General features: G+C 40.3%; 1 long non-coding RNA gene across 1 annotated transcript; it reads left to right on the forward strand.

Annotated features, from left to right (window-relative positions):
• The first annotated feature begins 624 nt into the window (after positions 1 to 624).
• On the forward strand, positions 625 to 7,553 carry LOC127463200 (uncharacterized). The gene is made up of 3 exons (XR_007900693.1): positions 625 to 748; positions 854 to 961; positions 6,749 to 7,553. It is a non-coding gene; the product is annotated as an uncharacterized LOC127463200 (long non-coding RNA).
• Positions 7,554 to 19,107: the final 11,554 nt, after the last annotated feature.

Genomic DNA, 19,107 nt, shown 5'->3' on the forward strand with positions numbered 1-19,107 from the left:
AGCGAGGTGCTAAGATAAGAGTTTATTCATGCATTTATTGCTGTCAAAGATGGGAACAACTGTTCTAGGTTGAAATGCAATCCTATTTTAGGAGTGCATGTTCCTGGCATCATCACCCATGAGTGTCTAGGCAAGGTTGACAAACTTGATAAAGGAGAAAAATAACACTTCACCAGCTTTGAAGATGACTCCAGGAAGAGCAGTAAAGTATTTGGGATGAGAGATTTAGCTTCACCAGGCTCCTGGTAGGAGAAATCAAACAGCAGAAATGCAACAGTCTGCTCATCAGATGACTTTGTTCATCCAAGCCCTTAGTGCCCAGTGGCCCAAGCATCCAGAGGACTGAAATCACCCAGACAACAGATGTGGACATAGGCAGGCAAGGTTGGCAGGCATCAGGATCCCTTAGAAGTCTCCATGCTGTTTGGAAGGTGGGATCCTTCCCTCCTCTTTTGCCACCAACATAGTAAGGTGCCCTTTTTATGTCCTTAAAGAAATGGTCATAGGGGACTTTGTATTTAAAAAAAAAAAAAAAAATCACAGAGAGACAGCCCAGAGCCTGTATTCGTGGTCTGACATTTCTCTCTTCTTTTTGTTTGCTCACTTTCTATGTTTCTCAGGTATTTGCAGTGGTCAGGACTTTGCAGAAGTTTACATTCCCCGTAGTATGCTTCAGACTATAGTTTATCTGCATTTATACTGCATGAACTCTGAGGCACTCCAGCTGGATCCATCAAAGTTGGGGCAGGTGGGGGCAGGGGTTATCTTTGTAAGAATCATGCCTAATCTTGGCTGACCTTAATAAGGACTGACCTGTATGTACATGTTTTCTTTTGTCTTTTTTTCTGAGCAGACAATTCTGGGATGCCATTAACTGTGAGTCACCTTTCAGGGCTTAGCCTCGTCAAAAGTCTGTGACACCACTGCCATATGTACGCACTTGAACACAGAAAGGATATGGGTACTGGACATTGATAAAGTGGCTTTGCACCTTGGTTTTACATATATCTCTGCTTTCTACATGATGCTCCCTGGAAAGGTCACAAGGTCCAGTGCTCCCTCTTGTCTGGTTTTTTATCATGACCCACAGAGGCAAACAGCACTTTGTAGTGTTATGTTATATATACAGTGGGGTGGGAATTTGGGGCTGTACGGGGAAGACCACCCAAGGAGGAAGATGCCTCTGAGTCAGATTCTGAAGAAAGAAAAATGGTGGGCATGGTCTTGGGTGAAGACATAAGTTTAAGGGAAGGAGTTACAACCTCCAGACTGGTCATGAGGAGAGTTTTCAGTGGGAAGGGAGGCAGGTTTAGCTTAAGATGGTCTCTGAACTCTTTATGCTGATCAAGAGCATAGAGAGCATCAAGAATACCCTTTTCAAAACTGAGTATGACATTATTTGGAAGACTGGTGTCAGCTGCTGACACAGAGCTGAGAAGGTAGCATACTGTTCTACAGGTTACACTGGTCACCACACAGTGGGGAAAGAAAGGATCTGTCAGTGATGCCAGCAAGGTGTGGGGAGCCAGAGAACTTGGCACAGAGGACAGTTAGGACTTCCAGGGGCCCAGCATCTCTGCTGCTTGCTTAGCAGACTGCCACACAGTACCCCAGGCTAATTCAGGAAGGTTTCCCTTCCTGGAACCCAGACCACAGAGTGCAGCAACACTACTCTCTAGTGTGAGAGGATTACCTCTCACAAGATACCCCTTGCCTGGGATATCTTGCTCCTTTTACTGTCAGTCAGTCCCCTGGGGTGGCAAGGCACTCTAGGGAGAACAAAGAGCAGGACTTTTCAAGGATACTGGAAGGATTTCCTCTTTGTGTGCAGTATAGGCAAAGTTAAGGTTCTTGAGAACTGCAGTTTGGACCCTTGTATGTCTGCAGATCTCACCTGTGGGCAGGTGCTATTGACAGAGTCAAGTAGCCATGTGATTATAAGATCTGATTACAAATCTGAAAGACAAGTCAGATGTTCCACTCCTGCAACCTGTCGTATTCATCTATCAATCACTGATCTAAAACTAAAGGAAAAGTCTTCAATTCCTCTTTGGCTACCCTCACCAGGATGAGAGGGAGGCTGAACTGAAAGAACAAGTCAGGTGTATGTCAGCATTTTTTAAAAGGTTCCTTCATCACCCCTGAAACTCCACCAACAGTCTTCTTAGTTAGGATTTGCCTCTAAGTTATGATGAGCCCCTTCAGTTCAAACCTCACAAGCTGAGAGAGGATGATGAATTTACAGACCATATTTGTTCATTTCTTCACATTTCTAATGTTCTCAAGGAATGCCATTGTGAGGGCACAATACAGTAGGCTTCAAAAGAAAAACAAAAATGCTGTCCCTCTGCTAATTTGTCACAAAGCAACTACTGTTTCATGCAATCCAATCAATTACAATGGCAAAATATTTGCTTCACATAAATACATGAATGATTTCCAGGGATAAGGCATTTCTTATGAAGAAGATGAGAGAGTAGGGAGGAATAAACCAATTAGCATTAGAGAGAGGAAAGAGATTTTTTTCAGTGTGAGGCCAGAATTCATTAAAGCAACTGTAGGAGCCAATAGAGCTGCTCAATGAGGGTGCATTAAGAGGGAACACTGATTATGGTGGGGAGGTATCTGCCATATCATCCTACACTAACTTCACTGAGTACTTGTGCTTCAGAGCAAGGTGCAATAATGGTGTAACAGACTAACCTAGAATAAACTGACCCCTAGAGAAGCTTCCTCCTAGACCCTCCACTCAATTAGTGAGTGGTTTTTGCTCTAGAGCTTTAGGGTTTATAAGACACATTTGTTTTTCTTGCCTAATAATGATAGATCTTGTCATTATCTCTGTGCTGTCTGATGCTTTGATAGAGCTCGTTATGCTCCTAATCTCAGTGATACACTACAGTGGCCAAGGCATTGGATAACCTTACATGTACTTTGGAAAGGATTATTTCAAACTTTAATATCTAAGAAAAAGAAACAAACCCAACAAGAACAAATAACAGCAATCATTAAAAAGTAAGTTACAAATACAGTAGTGACATCAGAACTTCTACCATATAAAAAGTTTGTTTCATCACTGTCTCATTTTTCAGCTTCTTTTTTTTTTTACTAAGGGAAAGGTTAAATAGACAATTTACTTTCTCCTTTCCTTACAATCTTTTTCAAAGATTCTGCTTTTGTTCTTGCATTGTGGGATACTTTGTAGCCTCTGCTATGGCCTTCTGCTGCTCTTTGCAGTGCATTTTTTTTCAGTGCATGTTGGCAGGTGTTATCCATACACTCCACAAATAATATGCTGATCACACGGAACTGCTTTAATACCTTGCTTCCAGCTGCTTGGTCATGTTAAAGAGCAAAAGGTACATTTCCAAATACTCATTGCACATGTAAGGAAATGCTGCGAGCTGGGGCAAGGATCTCATCAGCTCAAGAACAAAAAAACCCTAAGCAATGAAACATGCTATTTATACCGTGATCTGCCTTATTTTTACCAAAAAACATCATTCAACTATTATATAAAATAAAAGTGCAAGTGAAAAAGGAAATACAAGAGAATGTTTCTTTTTGTTTTCATGAAATGCTCACTAATCTGGAGAGGGCTTTTTAAAGGTTTTCAGCATCTATTAGCTAGGAAATTATTTGAAATATTTGAAAAGCATTTTAGAGCCATCAAATCTATTTATGAAGACTTATGAAATACTTTGAGATCATGTATGCTTTAATTGTGATCTCACCTTAAAAATTCACCCCATCAAATTCAAGATGGTGGTCACACATGCTGCTGCATGGGTGCAACCTCCTGTTGAAACTTGGGTTACAGTATCGGGACCTTAATGTGACATGGAGGATGGAGAAATATTGAGAGATGTATTTTTGAAGCAGACAGGTTTCTACTATTTTGGCAGGATCTCAAAGACTTAATATTGTATTGCCAAAACAATCCAGTCTGTTTAGAAGCAAGGATTTTTCACTGGAGCTGGCACTCACTAAATTTTTTAGGTTCATAATCTTAGTGTTGGTGTTTCTCATCAAGTCATGAGAACCCAAAAAAATGTCTTACAGGCTACCAAACTGTTCTTATCTTACCAAGAACAAGTACAATTTCATAAAAGCTGCTTGCATTTCTAATTCTGAATCTAGTCAAGTTATCATCAGATAAAAAGGCATAATTTTCACTCTTTTTTCTATTCGTAGATTTATTGTTAACTTTGGCACCTTTTTTGTTTTGCATTATTCCACACTACGCTGCTCTAAAACTAGTTGCAATTTTAGTATATACAATATATTTTGCTGCCATATCCTGGGAACAATCAATGACCTTTCTTGATAATGTATCACTTTACTGAATGTTACACATAATTAAAAAAAATGAACACATGCTATATTTATATTTGGTAGTAAAATTCCTTCTCAAATAAAATTGCTATCAATACAATCATATAGACAACCATTGCTATTAATGGTAATGCATGAAAAAACCCGCAAATGTCAAGATTTAAAGGAACCAACCTCTTAGCAGTGCAACCATAACAACATGCACTTTCTTTTCTAGTTGATAGATTCCCACTCACAATATTTTACACAGCTTTGTATACAGCCTATTCTGTTGCTATATCATCACTGATTTCAACAGAGTGTCATCAATGTTAAGATAACAAAGATTAGACTAAAGAGCCACTGGTAAATAAGTCTATGTATTGTTATAGAATTGGGAAAGTGGTAGAGGGCCTCTCATGATCATCATGACGTTATATAGAAAAAGAAACTTCCTCCATGTAAGCAGTAGAGTAATTTATTGCAAAGAATGAACCTGGACATTTTTTGACACAGCCATTCTGGCTCATATTAGCCCATGCAGGTAATCATCTGCCATTCCTAAAAGCTATTGACTATCCCATTTTCCCTAAGGCTGTATCTAGAAGCATGTCAGAGAAGTCCACGAGAACTGGTCAGTTGTTTTCCTCCATTCCTAGCAGGTGCCCAGATCAGTTTGCAGCTATGTCCACAGTGCATTCCCTATTGCTCAGTTTCCTATTAATTAAGAAGATTCCCATGAACCCAAGGTTCACTTCACTGCACATGCAACCAGCTAGCTCACCTATGACTTTGCTGGGGAAAGAGCTTGTGATTTTCACCTTCCCACAGGAACCTGCTCTTTCCCTGTTGCAACATACCCTTTCTGTTTTGTCTCCCTTACTAAAGGATAGGAACAGTTTATTCTGAAAGGTTTGGTAGCTACAGTTTTATACAAACTTTGTAGATACACTGATGTCCTAAAATACTTGGCCTATTAGACAGATATTGGATATGTTGAAATACTGTAAAATGTTTAAGGAAAGGAAGAAACACATTGACGCTATCCCTGCCTTTGCAGTTTGTTCTCTTTTTTTTTTTTTTTTTAATTATTATAATGCTAACTTAAAAAAATTAAAAGAGCCTTTTTTTAAAAAAGCAGATTTTTTTCCTCCATTGTTTATTAGCCATGCACAACTGCTTAAATGGCAGGGTCACCTTTGCAGGTCATTCATTTTTCCATAGTGACTCTTCGTGTATAAATATGACCTGAGCCTTCAAACTGCAGCACACACTAACTCATGCTACAAGTAGTGATTTTTTCCTTACTACAAGCATTCCATTTACAACAGTGATGCCAAAGATCCCATTAAAGAAACAGCAAGCTGCCTTCTTTACTTTTGCAGGAAGGGCCCAGTGATGACCATGTGGTGAAGTGAATTTACAAAATAGTCAGGTCTTTGTAACAGGTAGCCTGCATTTTTCTGCAGTTGCATTCCACTGTTTATGCTAGGTTACAAAGCAAGCAGGAAGAAATGCTCAGTGCTACTGTATCAGCTTGGATAATCACACACTCCTGCCTTCGACAGAATAGCTCGGAGTTCCCACACATCTCACAGGGTCACTTGGACACATGCAGGTTATTATTCCTGACAGCAACCACACCTCTCTTGTGACCGTAGCCTGCACACAGAGATGCTTCACATCACCAGAAATGCCAGCCTGGGCAGATGATCCAGATGTCTTCTGAAGTTTACCAGCACTCTAGGTCTCCTGCCTCTTTTTTTATCTGTCTCAAGTACATCATACTTATCTCTACTCTTGTGAGTTAAGATGTTTTACCTCTTTGCAGACACAATTAAACCTGTATTTAACCAAGAGGCTATCTAAGTGAACTGCCATGGATTCCCTAGTCCCTGGCAGTAGGACTTTGTTGCAGGCTCTTACGTTACCTTGTATGCTTTCTTGGGGTGATACATAGGTGCATGCACTGCAAAGAAAACACAAGCATGGTTGTGTAGAGATTAACTTTAGAGTATTGCTGGAGAAAGGAAAGCATCTAGAACTACTTATTTCCATAATTTTTTTTTGTTTTGTTCAAGATTTGGGTTTGATTTTCTTTTTTTTTTTTTCAAATAAACATGAGCTTGCAATAACAGTTCTTTCCTTGCAATTAAATAGTTTGCCATCTGTATGATACTACTGACACTGTCTTTGGAGCCACTGCTCTTGAATGTGTATGGTCCAACACTGAGTGAGGTGACAAGCTCAACAAGTAATAAATGATAATAGGAGGCTTGCTTGGTCACTTTCAGACCAGAAGAATGAGCTCAAGCTGATCTACGAGTCTTTTATTCTATCTCCCCTTCTATTTGTTGGGGGTTTTTTTTGTTCTTTGATTTTAGACACAATGGATCACTCCCACCAGTAAAAAACAACAAACTGTTCTCTGCAGCTGACCTCCCACTGACATGAGGAGCAGGCAGTGATTTTGCTTTCAGATGAAACCTACAGAGAACAAACATCTGTGAAGAATGGAGGATGGTGGCTGCCCAGTGAAGTGCCTGAGAGCAAAGTGTTCAGCATGCTCACTAATAAGTGTCAGCTTGATTTGAATCACTTGCTAAAGTGCAGCCTGGCTGAAGCTGAAAGAACATACCTTTCCTCAATGAAATGGAATCCTAAGGCATAAATAAAAGATTTCACCTGGGAAGAGTGATTTATTGTCTCTATCCCAAGAAAGATGCCTGTGATTTACCACTCCTCCTTGTTTTAGAGCAGAAGCTAAAACAATCCCTTCCCCCAAAATAACCCCTAACTAGCACTATTTCCATTAGCTGGAAGAGAAGTCTGAGATGTGTTTATACCAGTTATTTAGTTGAAGTCAACAAAGTCATAGAAATGGAATAACAGACCAAGTAAGAGACGAATTGGGGGCATGGTTCCAAAAATTTTGAGAAATGTACTAATACTCATTAAAAAAAATGAGTATATCACAGTGGGCTTCTGTCCAATCTAAGACTCTGATCCCATATCCCACTGAAAGGAGCCAACTAATTCATTCCTGACCATATGGATGCTGTAAAGTTGTAGAGATCAAAACCCTCCCTGACAGAATCTTGGATCAACGAAAGAAAACATTTCTGCTCCCTCTTGAGTAGCCATTTCAGATTTTAGGGGAAGCCTGATCCATGCTGGGACAATGGTTTGAATGGCTTAGTCAATGCTAAAGAACATGCACACAGTAGACATAATCAATAAAGCTTATAATTTATTTACTTCATTCCTGAGTACGAGGAGTTTGATTTAAGGAGCTGACATGGTATGTCAAAGTGAGAAGCAGCTTTCTGGATTGAATGGCAGGTTTTAAATACTGTCTAGGTCTTAGTAGATTCTCCATAGCCTCTTGCCCAGTACTACATTGAAGGTAAGACACTATTCATAGACACTCAGCAAATCACCACACCATGTCTACTGCTAGCTGTTGCCACAAATTACATACACAAAATACAAAACCATCTGACAGTAACGACTGAGCCCCTTTTGAGTCCACTCAGTCAGGGAGCTTGAACTTCCATGGGTTCTGGGAAGTGGAGGCAAGATAATTGATAATTAGATACAGTCTCTACTTCCATCTTCCATCTTTGTAGTGCTTGAAGTTGCAAAAAGGAAAAATGGTACGGAGTCTGAGGTGGTTGCAAGTTGGGAATAACTGGGGCTACTTGTCTCCTTTTTCAGCTCTGTATCCTCATTTTTCCCCAAACTGAAAATTTCAGGGAAACCCCTAATTACTGTCATGGTCATCCAACAAACTATATACTTCTCTTCAGCAGATAAGTTTACTCAGTTACCCTAAAACTTTGCCCTTCTTTGCAGAATGAAGTAAATTATCTGTTATGCTTATAATGTCGGAGTGCAGAGCACTTGTCAAGACAGTAGAATATTTTCAGTTGAAACAGTTCTTTACTGCAGAGCCTGTGCTTTAATTTGGTCAATCTTTAAGCCAAAAATGGAAGCCACTTCTGCCACAAGAACTGCTTCGTGTCTTTTTCTTTTCAGTCCTCAGCAAAATGTCAGCCAGATTTAGCACAAACTGATCATGGGTAGGAACAACTCTGAATGCATGGCCAGCCTTGAAAATTCTCATGCAGCAGTAAATATGTTGAAGACACTGCAAGAAAAGAGTGACTTGTCCCTTGTTCTCTCCTTCTAGGTTTTGATGATCTCTAATATATGTGCAAATGTGATGACTGCATAACACATTTACACAATTTTATTTACAAGATGCTAGCTATTGCCTAGACCTCTATTCCCATTTACACCACAAAACATAAATAAACAGCATAAATTCAGGGAAATAGAGAAATGTGAGCTTTTACATGCACTGGATTTGTACCAGTGCTACCTTCATTTGATTTCTTGGGATTCCCCGATAATGGGAAAAACTCCACAGGGGCGTAACAATGCAGGACAAAAAAACCTCTTAGTTCAGAGAACAGTGTCCTCAGCCCTATGGCTACATCATCTCAGATCTGAGAACACTCTAGTATTCAGACAGAGGAAGCCTCCACATTGGGAACGAGAGCCTATGTCATCCTTGCTTTCCATAGCAGACCGCGAGCTACACTAGAGCACAGCAAGCAAGTGGAACTGAGCTTCTCTGAGATCCACTCTAAGTATCTTCTGAAACAACCAAGGCAGGTTTTTCAGTTTCTAGATGGAGTCCAGGCCCCTATGCAGCATTCATATTTCCCCATGAACTTCAGAGCAAGGGCCATTACTGGTAGTCGTGAAGGCGCTAGAGAAATTGAAGTTTATTTTGAGGGTTTTTTGGCCTCTGCTTCAGCAGCTCTTCTGCATACGTCATGTCCTGCAAGAACTCCACGTAGAAATTCTCCCTCCTCAAGGTGAGCAAGGTCAAATTTTCTTCTTGATGAATTCGGAAAGCACATTGTCCACCCCAAGTACTTGGCAAGTACTGTACAGCACAGGTACATCAAAACCATAAGCAACTTTTGCACTCAGAAAGAAATGTTAGCATTGGCTGCTGTACAAAAGGAATTTATAAAACAACAAAGAGAAGCAGAGACCATTTGGGATATTCCCAGTTGGCAGGAAATACAAATGGCAGGAGTAAGGTAGATAAAAGATTCATGCATCAGACCAAAATATACTTTTTCTGTTCATAACATTATACTTAAAAGGTATACTTTGTGTTTTATAACTCAAGCCCACATTGAAAAAACTGCTACTTCTCAGCCATCTCTTTATATAAAAGGTGCTCTTCAGCCCTTCCTGAGTGAGATGAAGAATGATTTATTTGTCAATCAGGGAATGATCTTGGAAAGAAATTTTTCTCTTCTACTTTTTCTCTTGTAGAACTAGAAAAAAACCCACCACTCTTCCGGCTCATGTACCTGTGTACAACAAGGTCACCAGTTATTGCCATCTGTTCTGGCATTCGGTGTCAGAGATCTTGGAATTTCTAAAGGAACTGGAAAATTGCAGTGAATTTCCAGTTTCTGGTACCAACATAGCAGGAAGAAAAATGTGCTGCCACTCTGCATGATCCGGCACTGATTCTATCTGGAAACGCTGTCATTGGCTTTAACAACAAATCTTCCTTTTTCTGAGTAGTTTTACTTTGCAATAATGTCTCTGCCTGCTTATGGGGGTCTAAGTAAAATGAATGCCATTCTGTGCTTGAGTGAGATTTATTTCACCCTTGGCAAGAAGTCATCAGTTTATTTGGGGGGGATTTAAAGTTCTGTTTACCGAAAAGTGATGGGTAGAAAAACAATCTGCTCTCCTTTGTGTCCAGGTTTGGAGTTTTTAGAACTACTTTGCATTGGAGAGAACTTCTGGTAATCCCACCTCCATGTAGTCTGATGTACCACTATAATGCAGTTCTGCTTGTTTTTACTCATTGCGTTGGCTGTCTGTTGCATTGTTGCTGGATTGCTTCCAAAAATCATCAACATAATAATAAAAGAACTTGTTCAGAAGATGTTTATCCAAATATCTAAACAGTTTTTTGAGGAGCAAATCCATATTGAGCAGACATCATTTGCAGCAATAACATCTGGAAGAAAAGAAAAATGAAAAGTGTCAGTCAAAGTAAACAGACTCTATAATGCAGCCCCCAGGAGGCCATACTACAGTGTATAATATATTCAGTTGCTCACACCTAGCCCTATTTTCAAAGTCATAAACTGGTGTGGATTTGTCAGAGTTTCAACAATATAATTGTTTAGCTGTAAATTTTCCTGCTGGCAAGTTCCAGAGTTTTCAGATAATCCCAGGCAGGGATTCAAGCTTTCAGTCACATACACAATAGATGTTTGCAGGTAGTGTGTGGAGCTTGCAAACCATGCTGCCACAGAAGTATTCTGGGGATCATGAGATCCCTCAAGCACACAATGTAATTTGAATATATGATACATAGATACTTCCAACGTGGTGCACAAAGAGAGTGACACTGTTGTGGATTATGTATGATTAATGGTGGAAGTGCAGAGTAGGTTTAGAAGTGTGTAAATTACTCAGTTTTTTAGCATCTTGAGCAATAAGAGACATTTCCACTTGAAGCCATGTGAAGAGGGCTTGGCTGAGACCTTATTTCAAAATAGTCAAGGGAAACACCTGTCTCTGTTAGCATGAGGCATGGCCCTTAGCTTCTTATTTTGGTTATTTTTCTCCTGACTACACAATTTATGTCCAGGCAGCAAGATCTCCTGAGGTTTTCTGTTTAATTTGAAAGTTTATTTGCTTCCATGTAAGTTATACAATGGGGCTTGAAGTGTTTATAGAGAAAGATACAAAGATAGCAGTCCTACTGAAACAATTCTTTTCATGGGTAAACATGATAGGAGCTGATGTAGATGAACTAATGAATAGGAAGGGAGAGAGAAGAGCATTTCCATTTCTCACAAGATTAGGAAGTCGAAGACTATTTGCCTTATTGAACTGGAGTTTTCTCTCTCAAAACACCATACACAGAGGCATTTTTATTTATCCATAGATGGAAGCAGAGCAATGCTGGAAGACTCCAGAGCACAGTGCTGTGTCCCATCTCTCACACAGACTTCCCGCTGTGTTACTGAAGGGTAGCACAAATCCTGCCAACACAGACTTTCCACCCCTGAAATTCAGTGCAAATAACCTTCAACCATTAATTCTTAAAAACCCCGTATTGCAGTAACTATAACCATAAGTAAAATTGCTTTACAGTATGAGAGCAAGAGAGAGAAACTATGACTTTTCCTCTGTGCCCTTTTTTGACCTACTTCTGATCCATCAGAAAGGACCTCCTAGCCCACTCACACTGTGTGGGGCAGTTACTGCAGCTGCTGTTGTGGAATTTACCTATGCATCTTAAGGAACCCTCTTAAAGAACTGTTTCTGGCTCCACTGTGGCACATCATCTGCCCCTTTACATTCATGATCTCTCTCTTACTAGCCACAGCTGCTCACTGTAGTTCAAAGAAACGTGTCTCACAGAAGATCATCCAGAACATCGTGGTGGGCTCCTCTCTGAAGTCACTAACTCTTTGTGCTCATCTCAGTGTTAATGACAATTTAAAAAAAAAAAAACCAAAAAAAAAAACAAAAAAAAAAAAACCAAACAAAACCAACAAAAACCAAAAACCAAAAACTAGAAAATTAAAAAAGGAATAATTTTCCCAGTGTTTTGAATAGGAAAGCTATGTCAGACTATATTCCCTCCACCCTCAAAAATTTGTCACAAAGCATTATGTGGAAATCAGGAAAAGCTGTGAGGAAATAGTCAGTTGAAGGCCAACATAGATCCAGACTAGAACAAAACAGCTGAAGCTGAATCAGGGTTGAAAGCACTTACCTCAGGTGGCCCAGCATTTTCACAGCACCCTGCAGTACAAGCTTTGCAAATGACCTCACTGGTGCAGGGAGATGAAGCAAAACTGGCCACAGACACATAGGGCCTGTGGTGATGTTTATTCTGCCCTTTGCCACTTCTGCCTTGTTTATATGTGACAAGGCAGTTTTCAAACACCTAAAACAGTACAAGCTTGCAATTTGGTGTAGGGTATGTGCATAATACTAAATGCGCTCGGATCTTTTCAGAGACCTTTCATATTTCTCCAAAAGAAATTGGAAGTAGAACACAATGTTTGAGTATAATACTGAGTGCCAGAGAGAGAAACAGATGTAAGCATTTGCTGTCTCTTTTTCTTCCCCATTAAAAACACATAGAAAGAATTGCCTTATCTCTGTCTTCTTTGAATATCCCTGAAGATCGAGAGGCTCATGGTCAAAGGTATTATAAATTCCTCTGTACCACAGATCTCTAGCTTGTATCTGTAACTCTGTGCTAGCTTCAAGCCTTATCCAATAATTAATCAGATTGCCTTGGTCACATTTGGACTGTAAAATGCCCCTGCAAGAAACATTCACAACCAACCCTGATTCCACACACACCAAGCTCTGATTTATTCATCTATTTGGTCTGACTAGAAGCAAAGCTATTGTTTTACACCTGGGGTGTGATCCACCACTCACTGATGTCACAAACAGTACTCCAATTGACTTCCACATGACACAGGATCAAGGTTTTTGCCCACCAGCAACAGAGAGTAAGTCATGCTGGTAGGGAGGGCAAGATTCCCAGAGGCAGCTTACAGTGCAACAGATTTATCATTGTGTGCTAGAAAATGCTTCTTATAATCAAGCCATGCAGCCACAGAATTTAGGTACCTGTGCTGAACAGCCATGCCACAGTGGCTAAGCTCCCAGACCTCCATTTCAGCCTCAGTTAAATTCACTGTAAAACCCTAAGGTTGTTTCCATCTTTTCTTTCTTTCTTTCTTTTTCTTTCTCTTTCTTTCTCTTTCTTTCTTTTTCTTTCTTCCTTCCTTCTCTTTTTCTCTTTTCATTTCTTCAACATTCTTAACTGTCTCTGTTTCTCTTTCTTTCTTCCTCTTCCTCATTCCTTTAGTTTCTTTCACCCTCTCATTCTGCCATCTCTCTGTCCCTGCTCCACTTTCTCTGTTTCTCTTTCTGTGTCATCTCTTCTTTTCCTTGGTTGTTTCATAATTAACTTTTTCTTCTCTGTTTTGCTTCAAAATACTAGATAGCAAATCAAAAGATATGTTGAGGTCTTCAGATGACATCCAGATTACTTTGGTTATGCTTTCTAAAAGGGCTGGAAAAAAATGTGTTCATACAGCATGACAGAACGTACAGATTCTAGAATATCACGTGCACAGCAGCTGGACCCTTCACTCAGACTCCCTTGCTGCAGCTACCTGCTCTCCAGAGTATGGTGGGGGGAAAGCAGCACAGAGAGGAAATGTGTCAGGCAGAAGAGCACTTCTCTTGATATTAGACACTGGTTCACCATTATAAGATAAACCTTTTGAGTTAATGTTGAGTTGTTTAGGGTTTACAATAACTTATTTGAGAGTAAAATTAGTCCTCACGTAAGAAGATATCATTTGCTTATCCTAATTACTTTAAAATTGGCTTTTCATCCTTGATTGTTAGTCAAATATCTTTTATTTAATCAAAATGTGATAGTTCCTTTCACACATTCCTTAGAGCTAACTATTCCTATTTCTGCTTTTCCTTCTTTTTGCTTGGCCCCAAATGCACTAAAATGTCCCATCTCTCATCATTTGAGGGTTAGAGGTGACTGGTTTATTTAGAGTTCAGTTGTATTGACACACACATGCTGCAACTGGCATACTCAGGCCTCTGGGCTCCAGTCCTGAAAGCCATTTCCACACTGTAAGAGGACAGGATGCAGGCTCTGACCTATCAGTAGGCTGTCTGTACACTAAAATAATGGAGATTGTGATAAACTGTCACCAGAATACAGTCTCAGTTCCCCAACTCTTAATGGTAGAACAACACAATAGGGTCAGACTAAAAAGGTTTCCTTATGAAAATTTTATCAGCAACTTTGGTAAATTGCTGTGGGAAAGGTGCTTTGCTCTCAGGCAGACCTGGAACCTGTTTTTACAAGGTACAGCTTGCATGCATTGCCTCACTCCCGCAAGATATTAAGGGCACTCAAATTGAATTAACACCAAATCAGGCCTGTGCACTTAACAATACAAATGCACTTAAGGGATGCCTCAGAATGATTTGTGACTAAAGAAAGCAAAGAAGAAATTGGCCTTGAAGACCACAGGGGTGGTGTTATGTGTCATATACAGGAAAAGCCATAAGTAGAATTTAGAATACCGGAAAACCATGAACTTCAAGGGCTCTCAGATACCTTAGACCCAGTTGTAAAGTAGATGGTATCTTTTTGTGGTATGTAGAAGAAATTGATAAATAAATTACAGCCAATTTTCTTAGTGGCATGCTCTCCATTACCTCTGACAGCAGTGTAACTGCTTTGCTAAAATGATAAGAGGTGAATAATGGTATACCAGGTAACAGCAAAGGAAATTCTCCGAGTTGCCTGTTCTCTCTGTGAGAGCAATGACACAATGCAGAAGTGAATGAGATGTGACGTGGCAACTGACGGGGAGCTCCATGTAGACTGCTGCTAAGGCCAAAGCAACTGAACCATAATCTCAGTAAGAGAGTGGAAGCAGTAGGGTTTAGTTTTTCTGTTGAACTGTCATCCTTCTCAGGAAGCCACCTCTCTTTGCCACCATTTTTCATCAAGTTACTTAATTGTCTGTATTCTCCCACAAGTTGGAGGACGAATCCTGGAAAGTTTAGATTGAATAAAGTGTACTAAGAGCATTCCACATCTCAGGGTTGCTTGGTGAATTGAGCTTTACAGAGGGATAGGTCCACCATGGTGAAATTGACCAGGAGTTATTCCTTTGTGCTAGAGCAAAGACTAGTATTGGATTAAGAGTATCGTGCATTAAAGCTATGTGTCACATGGTATTCTCTTCAGCAAGCATGATGTTGGAAACAATTAAAGCAACGTTAATCTTCCTTTTTGACTTAGCAAAATGGTGGAGTTGGGGTCTTAAGTGACTGGAAATTAGAGTAAAAAGGAAAGTGAAAGACTCCAGGCATTTTTCTAAGTCGGGGATCTGAAACTAAAATGGTGTGCTGGTTTTGGCTAGGGTAGAGTTAACTTTTTTCCCAGCAGCTTGTATGCGGCTGTGTTTGGCCGCACAGTTGTGCTGGAAACAGTGTTGATAGCACAAGGGTGTTTTAGTTACTGTTAAGCAGCACTTGGTGCACACAGGGTGCCAAGGCCTTTTTTGCTCCTCAGGCCACCTCGCCAGTGAGTGGGCTGGGGTGCACAAGGAGTTGAGAGACACAACTGGGACAGGTAATCCCTACTGAACAAAGGGATATTCTATACCGTACGGCATCATGCTGAGCATATAGACCTGGAGGCAGAAGAAGGAAGCAGGGGACATTCGGAGTGATGACTGTTGTCTTCCCAAGTCACTGTTACGCATGTTGGAGCCCTGCTTCCCTGAAATGGCTGAATGTTTGCCTGCCCGTGGAAAGCAGTGTGTAACTCCCTTGTTTTGCTTTGCTTTTGCTTTACCTATCAAACTGCCTTTTTCTCAACTCCTAACTTTACTCACTTTTATTCTTTCAATTCTTGACCCCATCCCACCAGGGTGAGGGAAGCAAGCAGGTGGCTGGCTGGGGCTTGGTTGTCATCTGGGGTTAAACCGCTACAAATGGTGGTGGTTGTGGTGGGATTTCTGTCTATCAGTGCTACAGTTGCTGCTTTTGCTGCTGTTACAAGAAGTAGCCAATTCAGTCAGATCTTCTGATTTGGTATACAGGAATTTCCTTGGCTTAGAAGGACGCTTTATACCAACATTGAAATAAGACACTTATAAAGTTATGATAGTGTTGTGGAAAAGCAGGGCAAAGCTTAGTTTTATGCTTATGGCGGCTACACTAGGACAGTGAGAAACAATGAGGGATTTCTATAAGCTACACCATGACTGTTGAGCAACATGCTTATATACTGAAGTATTTACTGTCAAAGGAAACATGATGAAGGGCTGTTTGTTTGAGTCTGCAGTGGCAGAGTGGTTCACAGGCTGTGGAGTGCACACTCATCTTCCAGGTGAGTGCCAAGAGGTAGGAAATAAATATCCCATATACCTATAAGCTCTGGCAAGGTTTCTAGCAGCCTGTTGGCAGAGAAAGACATAAAGCCACCACTGTGAGCAGTAGGAGCTGGTGAGTGGCTCAGCAATGGAAAGAAATCTTCTCACATATACCAGTACCAACAGTCCACATGGAAAAGGTCTTCTTCCTACAAGGCCCAAGAATCAAGCCCCAGAAGGGAGCCAGCTAGAGACATTCAGGGCAGAACAGACCTTTTATCTTTTCCTGCATCCCAGCGTAGAGCAGAACAGCCAGGATGACGACCTCACAGAGTTCAACTCCCACCATAGGGAGACAATGGCAGAAAGACTTTCTCCTTCTTCAAATATTCATCCAGGCCTTAGCCTGGCCAGCTGAATATATTTCTATGATTCTGCTTATTTTAATGTGGAATGAGAGTCAGTTAAAAGATTTTTGCTTTGTACTATTGAAACCCAGGTAGCATCAAACGGAAAGCAAACCACTACTGATCTGTGTCTCTACTTCTGAGACTGAATCAATGTCACCCAAAACTCTCTCAACAGAGAAAAGCTTCAGGCTGGAGAACATGATTGAAGGAAATCCTTTGTGCTCGTGACAGCAGAGCTTGGCGGGGGGAGAGGGGCAAGAGATGTCCTGGGCAAGCAGTTTGACCTCAAAACTATGTCTTTTGTCCTTCCACCCTTCTACCCTTCAACCTGATAGGAATTCAACACAAATAACTACACTGTGGATGCTGAAACAGATGACCTACTAGATGTCCTTCTTAACAAATGTTTTTATGAAGTTAACAAAAGGACTATACAGAAGCTTCCCATTAATCCAGGCCCAGAGTCAGGTTGTACTCAGGGTGTGCTTATAAACAACCCTTCTTGGAATACTAATCAAACATATTTGATTAAATAGCAAAGCTAATTTTTTTTTGCTTAGATTCAAGAAATATCTCTCTCAGCATTTAAAGGAAAGGATCACACCCCAGACTTTTGCCCAAGTTTTTCTTCCTGGGGAGAATTTCTGAATTCCCTTATAAAATTGAGTTCTTGAAAAACTTCTGGGGACAATCTAAGTTTTATAAATTGAAAGAATGAAATGCGTTTGTACACATAATAAATATTTGTGTGAGCCAAAATTAATCAGGCCTACACATCTTTGTATAGAAAGATTGAGACACACGAGAAACCTATAATCAAAACTCCTTTTCATACAAAAGCGAGACTCCAATATTCTGCATTTACTTTGGTTTCTTTATTTCCACTGGAGGCATAATTTTATATCAAGTTTCCCTTTAGAAACAGCAAATGGAAAGTTACTAAATGGTTAATAACAATAAATGATTAATAGATGTTGTAATAAATAATCAATAGTTTTAAAATCCAGTCAGTCAATAGGTTGCCAACCATTTCTAAAAACCATGTATTACACCTCATCTTGACATGCTTATAAGCTTCGATATCACTTGTTACTGCAAGGCTTATACCTCTAGGAAGCATTTATTAACCCTTTATAAACTGTAGGAATTAAACCATATTGTAGAATGCAAAATAAATACCTTATGATCAGAAGTCCATCACAAAGACAGAATATCAGTCCCAGTGCAGCTGATCTTTCTTATGAAGATAGTAAATTATTTGAAGGCAGTTGAACTAGATTTTCTACTGTGCAAGAAATAGCCATCCAGGAATCTCGCACGGGTGTCTAGAGGTCAACTGGTGCAGTTTACCTACCACCCAGAGCCAGTAACCCAAGACCATACCCAGAGGGCTTTGGACTATCCCAAGGATGGAGACACTGCAACATCTCTGGACAGCTTGTACCAGGGATCAGTCACACTCACAGTGAAAAATTGTTTTCTGATGTTAAGACAGAGCCTCCTGTGTTTCAGGTTGCACCCACTGCCTCTGGTCCTGCCACTGGACACAACTGAAAACTGCCTGTCTGCACCTTCTTTGTACCTTCCCATCAAGCATCTCTACACAAGGATAAGATCCCCCTGAGCCTGCTCTTCTTTAGGCTGAACAGTGCCAGCTCTCTCAACCTTTCCTTGCAGGAGAGATGCTCCCTTAAACACATTTGTGGCCCTTTGCTGGACACAAGTCTCTCTTGTACTAGAGAGTTCAGAACTGGCCACAAAACTCCAGGTGTGGTCTTACCAGCACTGAGGAGAGGGAAAAGATCATCCCCCTTGACCTGCTGGCAGCAATTTGCTTAGCACAGCCCAGAATGATATTAACCTTCTTTGCAGTAAAGGCATGTTGTTGTTTTATGTTCAGCTTTTCATCCATGAGGATCCCCAGGGCCTTTTCTGCAAAGCTGAACAATACATATCTTTAGCAAACACCTGACCCAAATTCCATATAATGCAACCTGTTCTTCAATATGTTATAGATTAACTTGAATTCACAGGATAAGATCATCCACTGAATTCAGAGAGGCCAAAATTTGACCTAGGGAAAATGAAGGAGAACTTTAAGAATTTACCTGCTCCTTTGGATCTGTCCCTTAATTGACAGTTGCTTAATTTTTATGCCTAAACATATTTTCATTATTAAGTATTTAGCAGAGCATTGGAATATTAGTTTTCTTCCAGAACTAATTTCAATAAACACTTCTAAGGAGATGGATGTAGGCTTTGCTCACCCTGAGATTTAGTAAAAGTTAATAATAGTAGAAGTTAATAATTGCCAAACAAGGAGACAAACTGTTGTTTGGTTTGGAGTCAGTCCACTTACATATCCCCTGACACCT

This window comes from Manacus candei, unplaced genomic scaffold, assembly GCF_025592945.1.
Source record: "Manacus candei isolate 608988 ecotype Guabito, Panama unplaced genomic scaffold, ASM2559294v1 h1tg000152l, whole genome shotgun sequence".
In the NCBI taxonomy this organism is placed as follows: domain Eukaryota; kingdom Metazoa; phylum Chordata; class Aves; order Passeriformes; family Pipridae; genus Manacus; species Manacus candei.